Below are 15091 nucleotides of genomic sequence, written 5' to 3'. Positions count from 1 at the left end.
ACATTAAGTCAGGAAACCTTTCTAATAACCTAGTTCAGTAGCTCCATAATCACCCCAGTATGATGGTGAGTAATTTGCTTTACTTAAGTGTGAGTTCAGTGGCCCTCTAATTGACTCATTTTCTTATTCTGGATAGCTGTGCTGATATTTGGAATCATTCTGTAAGATGACCTTTAAATAATGCTCCATGTGTCACACCACATGTGGCATTCCTGACTTCCACTTCTCGCTTTCCTCATTTGGACGATTTACGGGCTTGTGTAAGACTATATTGAACATAAGTGGGTGCCTGTTCTTTTGCTGATTCATGCTCCCTTCATTGTAAGCAAAATTAAGGTCTCAGACAGCCTCCCTTATTCACAGACTTTGCCTGCCTAGAATCTGAATTTGAAGCAGAGACAGCTTTGCAGAGATTTCCATCTGTAAATGATTCTTTTATATTTTGCCTTCCTGAAAAGTGGGATGAAAGTTTTCCTAAACAAGCAGGTCTACAAAGCACAACAGAGAGAATCAGCATTCCCACTATCCTCCTGGTGAGTAGTTCCAGGCAGACTGGGGGTAGTTGATATGAGCTGCAAGTGAAGATGTTCATAATTTTCCCACTCTAACAAAATACATGGAAAAAGACTTGAGGGTCACCTTCAAAAATGCAAGGTTTACTTAACTATGCTTTTGCATGTTGGTTTCTAATAGTGATTACAACACATTGACAATGACATTTTTGCAAGGGCACTATGAAAGGACAAGGTCATATATGAAACAAGCATTTCCTAGTGACCACTAAATTTCTGCACTTGTAATGAACAGAGCATGCAATAAATGATCCATAAAGTTTATACTATGCTTTCCAGACATAAAATGTAAATAGATTTTTTTAATAAGTGCTTTAGGTTTTCAAACTGAGTGAGGGGATTTCCCTCATTAGCTTTGGAAATCTCAACATTCTTGAATCACATAGTCTAATCCCAACAGTCATTCTTCATAATGTTTCTCCCCAGACTTACAATGGAGCTGGCTGTGGCACATGAGGATGAGATGGTTTAGTCATGGTTTTTCACTGAATCAACTCCTCTCCTTTACTGGAAGTCTGACCTTTTACTTCTAAGGCTTATTGAAATCACCAGACATCATAGTCTTCTTAGAAGATCACAGGAATGAATAATGGTGTAAAATAAGCTTATTAAACTTGAGTAACAAGGCTGTTTTGCAAAAGAACTATTACCTAAAAATGGGAAACCAAAACTCAACTGCAAATTAGATTGTGAAAGTTTCTTTCCTTTTCTGCTGATAGCAATTAAAGAGATCAGAACAGGGAAAAGGAACAAACTAAAGTGAATTTACTACTGTCATCTGTACAGCCTGGATTTTTCAGAAGTGCACTCTATGGCTCATAGTCTCCTCACACAGAGCTCAATGTGAAATGACCGTTGACAGCAGTGGGAACAGTGTGAGATTCTACCTTACAATTCATTGATATGATCTCACTGCAAAGAACAGAACAAAGACCTAGCTCTCACACCAGGTGATTCACAATCTCAACGCAGCAAACAGAGCCTGAGAGTTACAAAGGAGAACGATGAGAGGCAGTGCAAAGACTAGTAATACAGTATTACAGGGTTTCACCTGTGGCATATTCACACCTTGTGAGGTTTTCAAGTATTTTCATTTAATTTTAGTTGTTTGCCATGAGCAATGGATGACTACAGTTATTTCAAGAACTATAGTTTCTACACTCCAATTAACATTTGATCAATGGAAAATTCAGCATGGGATTCATAGCAGGTCTCAAATCCCATGTCCGTCTTCTAAGCTCATTTTGTGTAAGACTGAATTTTGAACACTTGTTCACTTCATAGTTTATCCAGAAGTCCTGGTTAAAGAGTTGCAAACCAAAACTGAATCATGCAATATCTATTATCAGAGAGAAATAATGTAAAAGAAAGCTAATAAAAGGTTTAAAACTATCAAAGAACTTAAAAAAATATTTTAGATCCCTTCCTATTTATATTTAACACTAGAATTTTATAGAGGGCACTGAGAAGTGTCTATCAGGAGCACTGCATGAAGGTATGTGGTAGAAGAGAATTAGCTTCATTCATTTTAATGAAAGGAAGGTGACTATCATTAACAGGGAAATGAGCCTGACTACAGTGCTCCAAACGAACTCTTAACTCCTAAGGATAGTAAGTGGTAAAAGAGGTCTTACAAGAAAATACTTAAGAGCCAATCTTCTAATCATAGCAGGTTTAGGTTTGTCAGGGAGACTTGACAATGGAGACTCTACAGTATAAATGGACTGGTTGCTTACAATACTGCTTTCTTCCTAGCTTCCTTTGAGGGCAGCTTCTTTCACCTGTATTCAGGAAATCTGATAAATAACAAGTTAAGCTGACATTTTCTGTCACTCATGAAAACACTTGGATAAATTTTAACCAACCCAACTCAAAACTTGAAAACACATGGTGAAAACACTATGCAATATTTTTTACTTGCTTTCAGAACTTTGGAATACCTACAATGATAGAAGCTCAGAGAAGAAACACTGTTTGATAGTTTTGTCAATGGGATAGTTAACACACTAGCCAGTACGTCAGATGTGAGATAACTGAAAGAAGAGCAATTTGGAAACTTATTTCTGACTTTTTTATTTATTTCTGAAAGAGCAAATGCAGAAAACAATTTCTCACTATATTTCACTCTGACTTCATCTTGTTTTCCTCATCACATTTACCTTATTATGGGTAATTCTTGTAGACAGCTTAAGCAAAATAACTTTTTTCCCCCTAATGTGCCTAAATAAAGAGTGTAATGTATAAAAATGTGCATTTATTATGTGATGCCTTTGGTCTGTGAAGGGTTTACATTTCTGGGAGTGGAGTGCTTAAAGGGCTTGCAAACATCTCATCATTCCCAGTTAGTCAGAAAAATTTGCATAACTGTGCCTTAATTAAATTTATGAACCAAAGAAACTTCCTCATGCCTTTGCTCATGTTCTTTGTGCAGGCAGTGTCCTTTTACAAGCAGCATATAAAACATATTTGTAAAAAGTGGGTTGTTTTTTCTTTTCTGTATTTGTTTCATCACCTTTAAGTTAGTCTCAAGTCTCAAACAAGGAGAGATATGGAAGAAGCTGTGTCCAGCTGTCTGCACTTTACCTAGAATCACCTGATACTGGTCATGGGGACATGCCCACTTGATGAAGCAGATGATGCTTGAGTCAGTGTGCCCAGTGAAGACAACAAAAATATTTAAATCTCTTCCAATATGTTGGGGGGAGGTGGGGAAGAATGCCTGCCTTCCTGACCACAGATTTGGCAATCATTCCACTTTGTACATGTGAGTAAAATACCCCGAGGTACTGCTTGTGTTCTGGTAGTTTTCCATTCCCATTTTCCTCTTTTTAGTTAATCTGACTGATGCAGGGCATTTACTTCCATGGGCTCAGAATTTGGAGCCTTCTTTGGCCTAGTCTCTAAGAACTTGATATCCTCAAGCACTTAGGCAGCAACAGTTGCACTGCAGGTGGGACTTGTGTCACCTAAGCACAGCAATTTAAAAAGGAGATCTTGTCACTAGCTCAGATTATTGTCACTGAAGAAAGTCTAAGGAAAAATAAATGTGGATGAATCTAAAGGGAAAAACTCCCTTCTAATACTTTAGGAGAGGTGTAACAACTTGTGTCCTCAAGATGCCCATCTCACTTCTGGTTATACTGCAATTGTTTATAAGATCAGATGCTGACTTTTCTGATGACTAATGTTGACTGGATCTGTTCCATCCTCTTTCTTGTCTCCTGACTCCAGTGCTGGTGGAGTCAAAGTGCCTAATCAGAGTGACTGATCATCTATCCTGATTGAACAGTGAGCTAGCACTTTTACTCACTACTTCCTCATGTTACACAGAAATTAATAAACATTCAAATACGAATCTATGGAAAATGGAGCCAAATACTCAGGAGGAACACGAGCTGATCTAAAGATAAAACCTATCTCTGCATGGAACAAATTTGGCTCCTTCACCAGGCCAACATCAACCCAGAACAATTCTGTTAGCAGTAATGTAAACCAGAAAGGACTTTGGATCGAAGTCCTTTGCCGGTATTGTTTACTTTTCTAGGAGTGACCATGTTTTGCTGTTCTTTTTTTCTGTTTGTTTATCTTACAATAAAAATCATTTTACCTCCAAAGTCTATGTTTTCCAATTTAACTAAGGGAATAAGAGAACTGTATTTATTGAGATGAATTTTACGAAAAAGAAAAAAAATCATTAAGAGTTCAAACCAAGAAATATGGTGTTTTTCTCATTAACACTTTACTTTCCCTAAGACAGTGGGAGTATTTACTTCTGCCTGGTAGTTTATAGTTAATTTCAAATGCTAAAATGCTGCTTGCATTAATGAAACAAAGTTCTGATTTTTTCCCCCCGTGTAACCTTTATTTCTTGTGTGTGTTGTTTTTAATGGTGCTCAGTGTGTTCTCAGGAAATTCTCTGCTAAGCCTTTTACATCCAAGAGAAAAAAAGGTAATTAGAAGTACCATCAGGGTAAGAAAAGTGTTCCACTCTCATCTGAGTAGACTTAAATTATGCTGCTGCTGATAGTATTTACAAAATATCTGTGGCAAGTACAGTGTGTCTGTGCTAAAGTCAATGAAGCATACAATGAACAGAACATAGTCACATGAGTCCTGAATTCATTCCATCTTGTACTCTGGAAGTTACGTTTTTTTTCTTTAACTCAGATGATTGCAGTGACCAACATGTGATTCAAAGCAAGGATCACTCAGGTCAGGCCTGCGGAAAGTAGTGGCAGAATGCCTGAAAGCAGTTCAGACCAGGAATGTTTGTGTGGTAGCTCAGAGATTGTCACATGCAGATATAATTTTTGAGAGAATGCCAGTGGATCTAGGGCTGACATACTAACAAGGTATTCTGTTGAATGGTAAATGCTCCTGTGATAATTCCTGAATTCGTGATACCCCTTCCTACCAATGGGACAGTAGCTGTTCTTTTTTTTTTTTTTTTTTTTTTTTCCCCCATTTCTTTCCACAGATATCTTCCCAGCTGTGGGTCTCTCTGTCCACCTCTCAGAGCAGAGCTCAATTTTGCAGACATTGGCCAGTTGGCCTGCAGAGAATGTCCTTGCACTACTTAAATACATTTCATATGTACATACATTATACTAATAGACCATACTAATATCGATAACTATTTAAACCCTATGCTTGAAAATAAAGCCACAGTGATACAGAAGTTATGGAAATGGAGATCCTTAGGAGCTAAGTCTGTGTACCTATTTTAGACCATAGTTAAGTCTAAACTGAGTTCCATGTGTACATGAATCGTGTGTTACCCTCACTCTGCCTGGGTTTTTTGCCCCACTGATAATCCACTGCTCTCTTATTCCCTGTGTTTTACAGACCACTTTCCAGGGAAGAGAGCTGGAGTGTTTAACAGAAAGAAGCCACTGGTCGTGTACCCAGACACAGCAAGCTCAGGAACAGTAATCTGTGAACAGCTATGCTGTTTGGATACCCCCAGCTGAACGGGCAACAGAGAAGTATTAAACTGCTTCTGTATTTCTGATGTATTTTATGCAAACTATTCTGTGTATTTCCTGGAAACAGGAGTTGAAACCCTTGAACCATTTTTCTAGCAATAGTGGCTTTTTTCTTTTCAGAGGCAAATTCTGCTGTCCCGTCAGTCATCCGGAGTAAAAAGATCCTCAACTACATATGTGACAGACAGGGCACTCAAGTCTAGCATTTGATATAATTATTTAATAGCTCCCCCACATTAGTCAGACCTTGGATTTTGGAAGGTTGTTAGAATTTAAAATTAAGCTGCAGCGTCCCTGTCATTAAGTTGTCCTTCTGAAGGAAGCCACACTGTAGGTATAGAACATATAAATAAACACAGCTCACACTGGAATATTTAGGGAAGTGGAACCAAAGCACAGATGTACCAACGCCTTCACCTCTCTGACAAATACTTGTGAAAAAGAAATAGTCATAGTCAAAACCCACAATTTTATGAAGGTAAAGACAGATTATCAAGACATGCAACACTGTTAAGAACAGACACTGCATGCCAGATGGCATGCAGGCTTATTCCCTGTGAAATGGGCTGCCTGCTGCTGCTGAGTTATCTGAGAGGACAGAGAGCGACGACACCAATAAGTAGCAGTATAAGCAGATGAACACCAATTCTTACTGCTCATATGGGACTAAATTTATAGAAAAACTAAAACCACTAGGAAACTAATCACAGAGGCTGGTAGCCTGTATTTGAAACTATGATAGATATGTCACACAGTACACTATGCTTAAGTAAGTTATTGATGATAATGAACCTTACATCGCTCTTCCTTCTCCTTTGCTTAACTCATTTAGGTAACTCACGTGCTGGGATGATCTTGTGGCTAAGACTGAAGTACTTTCATTTAGTGGATAAATAATTTTTGAAAGTCTAGTAGCAGGGCTTTTTTCTCCAATGTTGTGTTGCATCTTTTCTCTTTCAGCCTCCTCTTTCAATAGGTAGGCAGAATGGGGGCTGAACTGCATGAAGTACGTTCAGGTTCCACATAAGTATGCTTCACCTTAAAGCACAAGATGGAAAAGGACTATTTCATTCTGTTTGACAGCCAGCTGAGCAGGAGCCAGCAGTGTGCCCAGGTGCCCAAGAAGGCCAAGAACATCTTGGCCTGTATCAGGAATAGTGTGACTAGCAGGACCAGGGAAGGGACTACCCTTCTGTACTCATCAATGGTGAGGCCACACTTTTAAGTGCTGTGTTCAGTTTTGGGGCTTTCACTACAAGAAAGTCATTGAGGCACTGAAGCATGTCCAGAGAAGAACAATGAAGCTGGTGAAACATCTGGAGAACAGGTCTTAGAAGGTGCTGAGGGAATTGGGGTTGTTTGGTCTGGAGAAAAGGAGGCTGAGGGGAGATTTCTTTCTCTCTACTATGGCGCAAAAGCAGGTTGTAACAAGGTGGGTGCTGGTCCCTGCTTCCTAGTAACAAGTCATAGGGCAAGAGGAAATGGCCTCAGGTTGTGCCAAGGGAAGTTTAAATTCAATATTAGAAGAAACATTTTCAGTGAAAGCATTACCAAACACTGAAATAAGCTCTCCAGGGAGGTGTTTAAAAGAGACCTAGCACTAAGAGACATGGTTTAGCACCAGAATTGGTAGAATTAGATAATAGTTGGTTTTGATGATCTTAAAGGTTGTTTTTTCCCAAATAAGAGCAATGAAAATATACAGAAAATAAACTGCTGTAGTTCTCTGCAGGTCAGAGGAGATTTGCCAAAATGCATGAACTGTTGCTTTTGCTGTACAAGCTGATCAACAGCAGAATTCTTGTCAGAATGTCTAAATGCAAGTTTGATTGATATTATCCTAAAGGCAAAGCAGGGCTGAACAAAGTTTTCCTCCAGGAAGAGAGTGGTCTCATTTGGTTGATTTCAATTAACAACTTCCTTGAAACCTTGTTGACCTTTCTGGCATAGTAAACTTTCAAGTAAAAAGCAGGATGCCAGTCTAATCCACTCAGCTCCAGAACAGTTTGACTGATACCCGTAGGGGACACATCTTGTGACTTGATTTGATCTTATGATCAGGGAGTGTCACTTGAGTTAGGTGCAGAAGACTTAGGAGGCCCTTGACCTTTTTTCACAACTGACTTTCTTGTTCTCAGAAAGTGATTTTATGTGGCATTATTTTTTTTTTTTTTCCATTTAATGAATACAGAGCAAATGGGGACTAGCAATGGGGACTTATTTTAAAATTAAAGATTTTTAAAAGTCTCTTTACAAAATGAACTTGACATTCCAGGACCAAACAGTTAATAATCACTGCTATGTTTATTCAAATAACCACAGCTGTACAAAGAACTGAGCATTTCCACAGTCAGTATAGAAAGTTGTTGCTACTTGTCATAATTTCTGCTATTCAAAATAGCTAACTGCTCTCCAGGAGTAATGCTTTCTCTCATCTATGTAGCTGGTATAATAAATGTCTAAGCCTTGTCTTTCAGATATCTGGTAAAATAAAAACAATGTGACTTTTGTAATGATTACTAACTAGACAGCTCTCACCACCTATGTGATTCTGAAGAGAGTTAAGCATAAAAGTGCTTATTTCTCTGCAGAGGTACCTCTGCATAAATTAAATGTTGCAGCCATTGTTCAGAAACTGAGCTTAAACTTGAGAATGTCCTGTGCCATTGGGTTCCCTCATCATAACACTGTCTCTGTCATCCAGAAATGTTAAAGCTATTAGGAAAAACAAGCAAGTGAACAAAATTAAAGCTATCATCTTGTTTGTCATGCTTCTTACTCTAAAATTCAAAGTGAATGCCCAAACAAGCACTGTAGTATGGGCAGTTGCTAAGTCAATGAGTGCTTGCCTCAGAAGATGCAGACCTTCAGGGTTGCAGAATGACTGAGACATAAAAACCTGTAGTGCTAAGGTTTAGAAGCAGAGACTGAAGATTAAGGTTGGTCTCTTCCTCTAACCCTTGTAAATACCATGAATGTATGTGTACATACATCTGTAGTCTGCTTCAGTCTCAATACATGTCATGTGCAATGTACATTCAGCCTAAGAAATTGTGTTCATGGGTTTGCACCATTAATGAAACTACTGACCACTTCCAACTAATTTCAAGAGTTGGGTCATATGTCAAAGATCTTAAATGCTGTTGCAAGAATAAGCAATGTATATGACCTATGGGAAAGACAGGGACAAAATAAAGTTGGAAAAATTCATCCAGAAAGACTGAGTTACACAATTTTAGTATTGCAAAACAAGAGGCAAAAATATAAAATTCTGTATTTTAAATAGATAATTTTATTACAAAACTGACATCTTCAAACATCTGTCCAAGCTTTAACAACATTATTTAAAAAACATACCAAGAGTCAAGGTTCTGTTTTTCCCCCGATTTTTATTTATTTATATTATTTCACTGCTTATAAAGCACACACTGATATGACTTTGCCAATTAATCTTAAATATAGCATTTTTGGGAAAAGCTTCCTGTAAAACACTATCTATAGTACTAAAAGCAAAAGGTAACTGTAATCATATGCATAAGAAATCTCAGACTGCTTCCAGGCTTCGTTAGAACACTGAGTCTGCTCGTAATAGACCTTGTAATGGTTTACTCATTCATTCACTCATTCATTCACTTATTCATTCATCCATTCATCCGCTGAGATGACAGCAGTCATGTGGCTTGGACTGCAATTGTTTTAGAGGCAGCAGATAATCTAAATTATTAAAGAAAGTTATTCAGCTTTCTTCAGGGAGACTTTCAACTTTTATATTATTTTGAGATCTATATATGCAGTCTTCCTGGACTCCTATTGATGTTAGGAAGCATTCAGCATGCTGAAGGAAGTCACATTATAGACTGAATGTTTTATTTTACGTATCTTCAAAAACTCAAATTCTTTTTCTCCTAAAGGCCAATTTCAAATATCACATGGTTTGACCTAGGAAATAACAACCTTTTGTATATACACAAGGAAGTTTTCTGACATTTGAGAGACCAAAGTATAGCTCTATCCTGCATTGGCATGCTTCCCTTTGCTAATGTAAGTATTGTGCTTTGATTTGATGTTATTTTTTAGCTATGGCTAGCTGTCTGGTCAGCTTGAAGCAAGATACTTCAAGCACAAAACTTGACACAATAATGAACCCCAGAAGAGCTGTATTGGCAGCACAGAATTTGTACTGGCACATCTACATGGCTTCCAGTTTGGGACCTAGTTTATGTGGCAGCGATAGTGGTCTGGGGTTTCTTCATAAATCCCAACATAGTGCAATGCAAATATAACCTTTTCACTTCTAATATATCTTTATTTAGGAGGCTCAACACAGATTAAACAATCTTAATGATAAAATGAATAAAAAATCCCATTAAGAAAATGGACATTAAAATACACTTACATGCCAGAATTTAACTCACTCATGCAATCCTTCAGCAAGTGTGAACAATGTTCTGTATTTCATTAAGCAATGATTATCATTTCATGTGATCTTTGACCCACTCATTTCCTGACATATAGACAGATGGGGAATTTGAGGGGACAAAGAGCCTTCATTGTAATCAAAATCTTCAGAGAATTCTGTTGTTTGATTTCAAGCCTCCACTGAATGGAGATCCTGTAATTACATAATATGGATTAGATAGGAAAGAGTACACTCTTTGAAGTATAATCATACCATGGTTATGATGCTGGTCAGTGGTATGGTCTTCCAGGAAAGTGGTTTAAACAATTTTAAAAGATAAACAGAATTAATTGTATTTTTCCTCTGAATTTTTATTTGGTTCTCTTTTCTGTTCTGCTCTTCTTTTCTTTCTCTTTTATTTTCTTTTTTGACTTCCCCCCTCCCCCCCTTTCCTTCTCTCCCCCCCCCCCCCCCCCCCCCCAAGCCCCCCTGCCTTGTGTAGTTGTTGGGGTGGGTTTTGATGATGTTTGTTTTGAAAAGAGCTGAGCTACACTAGTTAAACTTTGGAAAAAAGTATCTGAGAAGAAACATTTTCCTAGTAATTTTGGGAAATAGAATACACAACTAGGATATCAGCTTTTGGGCAACCTTATTACCTAAGACATAAATGTGTTGAAATTATGACTATTTGATCACACACAGGTTGAAATGTTTACCAAAACTGTTGTCATAAATTGTTTAACTACAATATTCAAAAAATACTCCTTTTATATGCAGAAATGTGAAGAAACCTTCCCAGTTCATTATATTACACAAAAATGACCAGAAAATAACTGTTTGTTTTGCAGGAGCAACTTTTTTTTATGTGGCAATTTCTTAGTGGTTTCCTCAAATGTTACACACCAGTGTGGAGAGTCAGAAGGCTTGAGTGCCTGCATTTTGCTGTTGCAGAACTGCAACAGAATCAAGTTGCAACAACTGGAATTTGACCTTTAACACATGGATCCCATTTGCTTTGAGAGACACAGATTTAATACTTCCCCCCCCCCCCCCCCCCCCCACTTCTTTTCTGTTTTTGTTCGCTCCAGGGGAGGCAGGTTTCTTTTCTGGTGACAACTGCATTTGACCTTTAGAGCATGAACTTGCAAACCTGTGCTGTCTAGAAGCCAGAGTGCTTGGTCTAGAATGGAGAGCAGCTGCCAGGCTGCTGGTGGAAAGGAAATGAGATGATCACGCTACCACCTGTTTCTAAAGAGTTATGCTGTCTTCTGGGTTGCTTGTTCAGCAGGTCACCTTGTTGTAGCAGGGCCAAATCACGCTGGCTGCTGAGCTCACTGACTTTCCAGCACCCTGGGTGCATTGGACAGAACCTATCTTGGACTGGCCAAATAATTGACACTGCTTGTAGGAAGTATGATGAAATGTTTTAAGAATAGAAACTTGGAAATGTCAGGAACTGTTTTTACACCTTTTGTATGTACATGTCAGTGATGACAAAGAGAAAGAGGTCAGTTGATGCCAAAGAGTGTCAAGTAGTTTTCCTGAACCACAAACCTGTTTCAATAAACTGCAAACAGGTTTTGCGCATATAATTAAGACTGGAATTTATCACATTATTTCAAAACAGTTCTGTATCATGAGTGCACTGAAACTCCCAGCATAAGTGACTTGTGGTTTCTATATTCATGCCCAATGAGTACAACTGGCTGGCTGATCAGGAACGCGGTAGGTATGTTAGGCTCAATTTGCCAGAACAGCATTTCCTGTGAGCTCTTTTCCATGAGGCTGGAAAAAAGCTTTGGTATTTGTGCCCATCTCTTGAAACAGTTTTCTGATAAAACTATCTGATGAAGAAAGAATAGACCCTGATTAGTAGTTCTAGTATTGAAACTCCCCTGGTGACATAAAGCGGAGAAAAACCCCTCTAAGAGAGTTGATATTCTGGAGTTACACTTGCTCAGAAGCAGATGATTCTAGAGCTACAAAGATCAGGGTAAAAGTAATATAAAAGGAGGAAAAGATGAGCTGTGCTATGTCTCTTACTTAATAATTTGGACCACTTATTGAACCACAAAGTGAAAAATCTGAAGGTCCTGAGGTAAATCTGCCCTTGGTTGCATCTGCATTAGGAACATGAGGAACTCCTGAAACAGCTGGCGTAACAGAAAAGCTACTGCTGTAGGGTCAGCTGCATTTCACACCTTTTCTAAGCCTGCATGAAGCTCAGCTTTTCAGGTTCTCCTGCAGTGCCAGTAGCTGGTCTTATTCACAACAGAGAGTTACAGCCACTTTTATTGCTACCATTTGGCCAGAGTTTGTAGTTCTGCAAAAAAGCAGGGTGGTTCCCTAAAACTGTCAGAAATAAGGCCATGTGATTTGAAGGGTTCCCCCCAAATGGGGCATTTCACACTGAAGCAGAATGAAATAACATTAATTGCACATTGCTGGCCTCCACCTCCACAGTGTACACTTTTTAACTCAGCAACCATTCCGAAAGAGATTCATTATCTGTGCAGCTCTAGAATTTAGACTGAGATCCACAAAGGCCTCAGGGTATATCCATGGATGTACTGCAGGCAGATACAAGCAACCTCTGTCCACACTCCAAACTCACAAAGGGCCCACGTGACTGCAGTTTAGTGACTCGCTGAACCTCAGCTAACATGCTCTGCTGAGATGAGCAAACATATTCTGACTGCAGGGCAAAACATTTAAAAATGTGTTTACTGCTGTCACATTTCTTGGTATCCAAACAAGTATTTATCAGTACCATTTTGTGAAACATCCAGAGGCCCCCAGCTCCTGCTGTGTTAAGTAAACAAAAACAGGAGAAGGATATGGGCCCTACCCTTCAGAGTTTGTGATCTAGCAAATGGTAGAGACAATCAATAGAGAGAAGGGACAAAATAAGCTGTTGTATTTCACCACAGACATCTTTGGTTTGAGTAAAATGGTATCTGTCTATTTCATCATCTTCTTACATTTTCTTTGGGATGATGCAAAAGAAGTATTATAGTTTAAAAACATGTATTGATGTGGTTAGGCAAAACATTAAGAACAACACTTCCTTCTTGACCTTGGTAATTTAAACTTGTCCATAGTCATTTTACATAGCCTCAGTGGAATTAAAAAGTAAAGTTTAATGTGTGTATGCTCTTTCAAGACAGTAGAAGAGATTGTAGAAACTGCATTATCAAAGCTTTTCTGAAGTAGAGATAGCCTGTCTCCTTTATTCCTTAATTTCTGGTTACACATGTTATGTTTACGCTACTTATTAACTGCAATTGCAGATGATTATGGAAAGATGCTATCTTCTGTGTCAAAAGAGTGGCTGATTGTGGAAGATGATGCCTGAAGCTACTCAGAGGACACTACTACCCAGTGAGAGTGATTTTTTTCACACCAATGGGTATTTTTATGTTTACAAGTTATATTCTCTAAATAAAATGAATTATGTTTTGGAATCTTGGAATATATCTGGTTGGAAGAGACCTGAAAGATCATCCAGTCCACCCTCAACCCAGCACTGAAGGGTTGACACTAAGCCATGTCGGTGCCAGGTCCACAAGCCACTTGAACACCCCCAGGGACAGTGATTCTACCACTGCCCTGGGCAGACCATTCCAATGTTTGATAACCCTTTCAGTGAAGCAGTAGTTCCCAATATCTAACTTAAACCTCCCCTGCTGCAGCTTGTTGCCATTTCCTCTAATCCCAATGGTTGTCATCAAGGAGAAGAGGATAGCCCCCTCCTTATCCTAACTTCCCTTCAGGTAGTTGTAGGGAACAATAGAATCAATAAGGTTGGAAAAGACCTCAAAGATCATAAAGTCCAACCTGTCACCCATGACCTCATGGCTACTAAACCATGGCACCAAGTGCCACATCCAATCCCCTCTTGAACACCTCCAGGGATGGTGACTCCACCACCTTCCTGGGCAGCCCATTCAAGTGATAAACAACTCTCTCAGTGAAGAACTTTCTCCTCACCTTGAGCCTAAACTTCCCCTAGCACAGCTTGAGACTGTGTCCTCTTGTTCTGGTGGGGTTGCCTGAGAGAAGAGACCAACCCTTTTCTGGCTACAATCTCCCTAAACAGCTCCTGCTCCACCATCCCAGAGCCAGGGACAAGACCCTCAATCAGCCAAATTACCACATGGAAGAGCTCACCCCCACAAAGGAAGCCCAGCCAGCACCTGTGATGATACTGGAGTGGTCATCAATATTATTCCTACCTAGCCGGGGGGCCACCAGGCCCCCCAGCCTTTGCTGTCACCACCACCATCACCCAGTGTGCACTATGGGAACTCACCAGTGATGAGAGGAGGATCCCTCAGCCCAGATGGGCTCAGCCTGGGGCTTCTGCCTTTCCTGGAGCAGATTAAAAAGGAGAGTGGGTGGGGAGGGCAAAGTGGCCACACTTGGGATGGGAGGAGACTCCAACAGAGCCCAGGTGCTCTGGCATTTGAGGTGTAAAAGGGGGATGATCATGACCTTGATCTTCACTCACAATGGCTAGTTCCTTCTTCAGTCCCTGCCATTGTCTTCCATTATTCTGGGAGTGTGGCTGGCGCCCTTGCCAGTGAAGATTGAAGTGAAGAATTCATTGAGAACCTCAGCCTTCTCCATATCACTTGTCACCGGTTTCCTTTCTGAAGGCGCCCACACCTTCCCTAGTCTTCTTTTTTCCATTAATATCCCTATAGAAATTTTTACTGTTCCACTTGATCTCCCTGAGCTGGACCAGCTTGTCACTGATGTTGCGGGCAACATCTCCTCCCCTCCTACTCGTCTACGCTGCCTGTCCTTCCTAATGAGCTTGTACCCATCTATCCCTACATTTCAGTCATGGGAATCATCCCACTAAGTCTCAGTAATATCCATTATGTCATAGCATTCCAGCAGCACACTGGCCCTTAATTCATCCTGTTTGTTGCCCAAGCTGTGTGCATTCAATAGAGCTGGGCTGGCCGTGCCACTCTCTTAGGTGAATCCCCCTTGATTCCCTTGGGGTGTTTTGGTGCATTGTCCCTGGCTTGCCTCAGGGCAACATGTTAAGAGCCCTTACTAGTACTCCTTCTCTCAGCCCCATCATATGACACAAGCAGGCACGAGATTATGAACCCCTTCCCCCT

The 15091-nt window shown here is 39.7% G+C and overlaps 1 long non-coding RNA gene across 1 annotated transcript; it reads left to right on the top strand.

Moving 5' to 3' along the window:
- Positions 1-344: 344 nt before the first annotated feature.
- LOC137454289 (uncharacterized) lies at positions 345-13334 on the top strand. The gene is made up of 3 exons (XR_010990576.1): positions 345-533; positions 5418-5557; positions 13247-13334. It is a non-coding gene; the product is annotated as an uncharacterized lncRNA (long non-coding RNA).
- The last annotated feature ends 1757 nt before the right edge of the window (positions 13335-15091 follow it).

Source organism: Melanerpes formicivorus, unplaced genomic scaffold (genome assembly GCF_026170545.1).
Source record: "Melanerpes formicivorus ecotype bairdi unplaced genomic scaffold, bMelFor1.0.p_v2 SCAF_3, whole genome shotgun sequence".
In the NCBI taxonomy this organism is placed as follows: Eukaryota; Metazoa; Chordata; class Aves; order Piciformes; family Picidae; genus Melanerpes; species Melanerpes formicivorus.
The sequence above is the reverse complement of the archived record's forward strand: the minus strand, read 5'-3'. Positions and strand labels throughout refer to the sequence as shown.